This window comes from Capra hircus, chromosome 14 (genome assembly GCF_001704415.2).
Source record: "Capra hircus breed San Clemente chromosome 14, ASM170441v1, whole genome shotgun sequence".
NCBI classification, from domain to species: Eukaryota; Metazoa; Chordata; class Mammalia; order Artiodactyla; family Bovidae; genus Capra; species Capra hircus.
This window is the reverse complement of record NC_030821.1, coordinates 13,154,921-13,161,009: the sequence shown is the minus strand read 5'-3', so window position 1 is coordinate 13,161,009 and position 6,089 is coordinate 13,154,921. Positions and strand designations below refer to the sequence as shown.

The window sequence follows — 6,089 nt, the reverse complement described above, 5'->3', positions numbered from 1 at the left end:
AGGTAGGGCTTTTCAGTACCAAGCAGGGCAAGCAGGAACTGACAGAGCAATCAGAGATGTTCTGCCAGTCATAAATATCTGGGAGAACCTGGCTGCATGCAGTCTGAGATGATGTCCATTTTCAGGAAAAAAAAAAAAAAGACCAGAAAATATGCTGCTCCTTCTACGGAAGGCATCTGTCCCTTCATCCAAGGGCAGGCGCATGCCAGCGCAGGGGTGTGGAGGTAGGCGCGAGGTCTGCTTTGACACTCCTCAGTAGCCCTCACAGCCCCTCCTGGAGCTGAGACCTCCCTGCAGGCTAAGAAGATTCATTCTCCTTCAGCCGAGAGCTTCTGAGGCTTGAACGGACCATTCCGCACCTGCGTTAGCAGGAATTGGGGAAAGGAAGACCTAACCATCTCTACAAGCTTCTAACTCACAAGTCGTCAGAGAACCAGCCTTACTGTTAACATACAATGGGGATTTCCTAGTCCCTAAATGTCACATAAAAGGATTTCAATTTAGATGCTCTCAAAAGGCACTCTTCTTCCCCACCTTCCTAGGCAATATAGGACAAACAACTATGCATCAATTCCAGTCCCTGTTCCTCAAGAGTTTGTGTCCTCACACATAATATGAGGACTAGCCATAATCTGGAGAAGGCAATGGTACCCCACTCCAATACTCTGGCCTGGAAAATCCATGGACAGAGGAGCCTGGTAGGCTGCAGTCCATGGGGTTGCGAAGAGTCAGACACGACTGAGCGACTTCACTTTCCCTTTTCACTTTCCTGCATTGGAGAAGGAAATGGCAACCCACTCCAGTATTCTTGCCTGGAGAATCCCAGGGATGGCAGAGCCTGGTGGGGTCACACAGGGTCGGACACGACTGAAGTGACTTAGCAGCAGCAGCAGCCATAATCATTAAAACTATAGAGCAGTGGTATCTGTCACTAATTCGTGTCTGACTCTTGTGACCCTATAGACTGTAGCCTGCCAGGCTCCTCTGTCCATGGGATTATCCAGGCAAGAATACTAGGGTCGGTTGCCATTTCCTTCTCCAGGGGATCTTCCTGGGTTTCCTGCAGTAGGTACCTTCAAATGACACAATCAGAGACAAAGAACTAGGGGGGATAAGACAGGTTTTATTGATACATCAATCCAGGCATGAAAGGATTCCAAAATGTGAAAACCTAATATCAAATGCATATCTTTAATCTTATAACCACTAGAAAGTCTTATCCAGAATAACCAGCCTGATAATGAAATAAGACAACCTAACAGTTGCAATGAAAATCTCTTAATAAATAATTTCTTAATGGTTTCACTTCTCTGGCCTTCATCTGTAAAATGAGTTTTATACACAATCACTAAAGTCCTTTCCAGTCCCCTCATATTCCTTGGGCAATTCATTGTAAGGGAGATACTTTTGTTGGCTTTATCCTTAGGGACTTCTGTGAGGTCTCCAAGTAGGGGGAGCTTTAGGATTTTCAAAAAGCTGTTAAGAATCTTTAAGCTATAAAGATTGGTTGATATGTGGAAGTATGGCTGAGGAACTAGAGCAAACTGGTCAGCCTAAAATACTGGGTTCCTTCCTAAGAGGCACTGTGGCCAACTGGGGACCAGGAAGGCCACTAGGCACTAAACCTAAGCCCTGGCCTGCGAGACATTTCTAATGGCCTCCATCCATCTGGTTCTTACTTTGCCTGGTGGCTCAGACGGTAAAGCATTTGCCTACAATGCAGGAGATCTGGGTTCAATCCCTGGGTCAGGAAGATCTCCTGGAAAAGGAAATGGCAGCCCACTCCAGTATTCTTGCCTGGAAAATCCCATGGATGGAGGAGCATAGTAGGCTACAGTCAGACACGATTGAGCTACTTCACTTTCTTTCTTTGCCTTCATTATAACGCCTAGCTCAAACTTTTACTCCCCCACATAGCTCCCCAACTGATCCTTTCTTTTTTTTGAATCAGGTTTAACCTTCTGAAGGCTAAAAATCATAAAGCAAAAATTTATTTGAAACAAGGAGGAGGGAAGAGGGAGCTGGACTCACAGAATGATAGAAGTGAAATATATATATATATATATTTTAACGTCAAAGCCTCAAACAAAGGCTGGACTACTGACTCCTCAGGGGGTTGATGGGTTTGAGCCACAGGAATTAGCACTTGCCTCTTTGGGTTGATCTGTTTGTTGGTCGCTATGTGGATTGGTGATAAAATATCCATTTGGGTGGGATCAAAAATTGTATTACCCTCTTAGAGCACATCTGTGAATACTGGCCTTTTGAACAAATGACTGTAGTTCACCAGGTCTCTGTGCTGTCAGAGGCTGCTTCCCAAATACCAACTTTGAGCCTAGCCCTACCATATGGACTCATGGGGGTCCATGAAAAATAGTGTTCGAGGGGCCGGAAAGCATGAGAAGTTCTGACAAAAAGTGACAGGGTTTGTCCAGGCTGCTGAAGAGAAATGTACTGAAACTAGAAAGACGAAGGAAATGCACACCTTTGGAACGTGTCTGTGGATCAAAATACATCCTAACAGATTCTTGAGAGAGCGCCGGGAGCCGTGTTAACCTTGGCATTGCTATCATTAAAAGGCTATGCTCATTTCTGGCACCTAACATGGGACACTTTGACAGCAACAGGGTTGATGGAAGAGGAAAGAATCTGTTTTGCAGTTAAAAGAAAAAAAAGTTCTCAGATTTCTCAGGCCATTTGAAATCACGCCAGAGAAATACTCGATTTCAACATTCTTCAGCTCTCTGCGATGATGCCACAAGTGGTGTCCCCCACGTGTGATGATGTATTTCAGAGCCAGAGTTTTCTCAAGATGTTCCAAGTCTGCAGGCTCCTGATCCTTTTTCAAATTACAAAGATGATAGGATCCCAGTGAGAGTTGTGATTAGTCTAAACTCTCCACAGCTGTGAGAGACGAGTGTACAAATTCCAATAAAGATTCTGCGTGTTCTGGACTGAATTTACCTATGGGGCACTGAGGCCTAACTCGGGGACCACTTAAAAGAATCAGAGCTGCCCCAGTGCTATTCCATCTCCAGCATTAGCAGCTGGAAGGCTGGCAACTGTTCTTCGAAGATGCCTCCCCTCACACCCTCGACGCTGTCACTGCCCAGCAGTGAGTATCTATTTTTGGTGTAGGGGGAGAAAAGCATTAATACATCGACCCAATGGACTGTAGCCTGCCAAGTTCCTCGGTCCATGGGATTTTCCAGGCAAGAATACTGGAGTGGGTTGCTATTTCCTTCTTCAGGGCATCTTCCCAACCCAGGGATTGAACCTGGGTCTCCTGCATTGCAGGCAGACTCTTTGCCATCTGAGCCACCAGGGAATCCTTATTAATATATGGGAATCCAAAGAGGCCTTGCAATTCATGATGTGAACAGCTAGGATGACTATAAAACACCTTGTAACTTGAGGTTGGCCTGGACTGTGTGTGAGAACAGAACCAGTTGTATTACCACCTCTAACTCATTTAGATCAGTGCTAGCAAGAAGGCAGGTTCCGAGCAGTCTTCAGTTACTTGGCAAAGTCAGCAGGGCTTTGTTTTCTTATTTTGGACACCTTTTCCCTAAAATACATCCTTGGAATGCTAAGTAAATGTAATAATACACAGCACGCCACTTTTACCATGTTTAATAACTGTATTGTCTGAAGACTCTTGGCCATACTCCTTTATGAAACATCTGACACTTGGCATGCTTTCCAAGACTGGGAAAGAGTTAGGGGACAAGTACTCACACAACTGTCGACACATATTACCAATTACAGAGATAATAAACAAGACTCTTTATTTTGGAAAAGAATGAAAAAATATGGTTTTTTAAATTGTTTTCTAATATGATTTGCATGAATTTTCCAAAGCCATGTATACATTCACCAGGTACAACCACCTCCATTGCTTAGAGTCCACTGAAGTGCACCTGGTGTTGCTCCTGACATCTGGAGTTTTTCTTTTTTTTTTTTTTTGGCCACGCTGTGTGGCTTGCAGGACTTCAGTTCCTCCACCAGGGCTTGAACTTGGGCCACAACAGTGAAGTCTGGAATGTTAACCACTAGGCCACCAGGGAAGTCCCTGCAGATTTTTAGTAGTGTGCTTTCATTTTCCAGTTTATCACACAGCCAACCACATATTTGGATATGGCATTTCTCACTGCAGACATTGAACTTGACTTTCTCTAAAGCCAGAAAGACCACACAACTGAAGTCAGAAGTTCCAAAGAAGAGTTGATAAGCTGTAAGTGAAATTCTCAAAACACCTACCTCTGGATGATCTACACATGATATCTACACACTAAAATGGGGGTGGGAGTGAAGGAAGAAGGAAATAAGCTTCATTTTTTCTAATATGCATATAAACAAAACGCAAAATTAGAAACACTTCCTCTTTTATCTTTCATAGTCCTTCATGCAAATCTACATGCTAAGTCTTTCAACTACTCATGGTATACCTCAGATTTCATCTTTTATAAAGAAAAATCAAATTATTAACTTAAGTGTATTAAACTGTATGCCAACTATGCATAACTCACCCTGGAACCATATTGCAAGGGTAACTGCAGTATCAAGTGGTTTATTTCTATCTTTCTGCTGGAGGTCAGTTCTGAGTAGAAATCATCCAGCAAGGCAAGTTGGGGAAAAACAAAACAAAATATCAATATACTGAGTGGGACGTCATACGATGCAACAAGATTCTGATAGTTAAAGTAACAACCAGGGAAGCCTGACAGGTAAGGGGAACGCTGCCTTGCTGGAATATTCAAGATTTGCTTGGTGGTAAACATTAGTGACATGCTGATAAGTGCCTGACAACTAGCTCTAACAAGAAAAGTATTTTGTACCATTTGCAATATCCGTGGTGTAAATACACCCAGGAAGCCTAATTTCAAGCTACCCAAGTGACATCGCTGAATGGGAAGTTAGGAAGAGGTTCACAATAGACCACTGTATACTATTTCAGATACAACAGATGTAAATAACCTCAAACATAAATTATAATAAAATGTAGGGTAATAATCAGACCGTGGTGAATTCTGACTACTGTTTTTGTTTTTTAATATAGTTAATTTAACTGTAAGTTTACATAATTTAATTTTTTAATAGTGGTTGCATTTAACAACTGGCTCCCAAAAGTCATGAATATTGAAAGGTTGACTCTACATTGCTCCATCATAGGTTGTCTGTTCAGAATATCTATCAGAATATCTTTAATAGATATTCTGAACAGACAACAGAAAACCCACGTAAATGAAGCTACTAATTCATTTCGATCGAAGTATCTCCAGAGTTTCCAAGGTTGCCAACCTCTATGCAATTCCCTTTCAGAAATACTCAAAAGTTCTGGTTTCACTGTGCATACATAGTATTTACAGGAGAGACAGTATCTTGCAGGTGTATCACACATCATACTTTTCCGAGCAGTGTCTTTAAGACACTGTGGGACATTCTAGCCCTGCATAGTGAATTTGAATCAGTGGGGAACACTATTTTAGTGCGTAGTGGGTAAAAAGAGTCCTGGAGCTGTTTGTGTTTAGACAGCGGCGGGGGAGTAGAGCTGATCACGCAAGGAGGCCGGGAGGCTGATCCAGGGCCCTAAGATTCCCAGTTATCTCCGGAAAAATGCAGACCTCTGCAAGCCAGGGTACAGCAGCACCAACCTTTCTTCCCTCTCTCTTGTTTTCTGACTAACTAGCGATTTTACTAAAATTCCGTTTTTTCTGATTGGCGATACTCTCAAGATCCCCTCTGAGAAACTAAAATTATTAAGAACTAAAACATTCAAATGTGCGCTTAATCTGACAGAAAAGCTTTGTAGTGTTTTCCTCGTGATGCAAACATACTTGTTACTAGACACTTGTGTGCAAGTTCTACATAGATCTCACTGCCAAAGCCATCACCAGCAGTAGTCGTGGCCGAGTGGTTAAGGCGATGGACTAGAAATCCATTGGGGTCTCCCCGCGCAGGTTCGAATCCTGCCGACTACGGGAAGTTAACATTTTGACACAGGTGCTTATTTCTCTTTTGCAGGCTTCTCTGCAGACATTTAAGGAATTTATGAACGTCTGGGATACGACTGGGACCCCAAGGGGGCT

At 43.0% G+C, this 6,089-nt stretch overlaps 1 non-coding gene across 1 annotated transcript; it reads left to right on the top strand.

The window, feature by feature from the left end:
- TRNAS-AGA lies at positions 5,900-5,981 on the top strand. The gene has a single exon. It is a non-coding gene; the product is annotated as a tRNA-Ser (tRNA).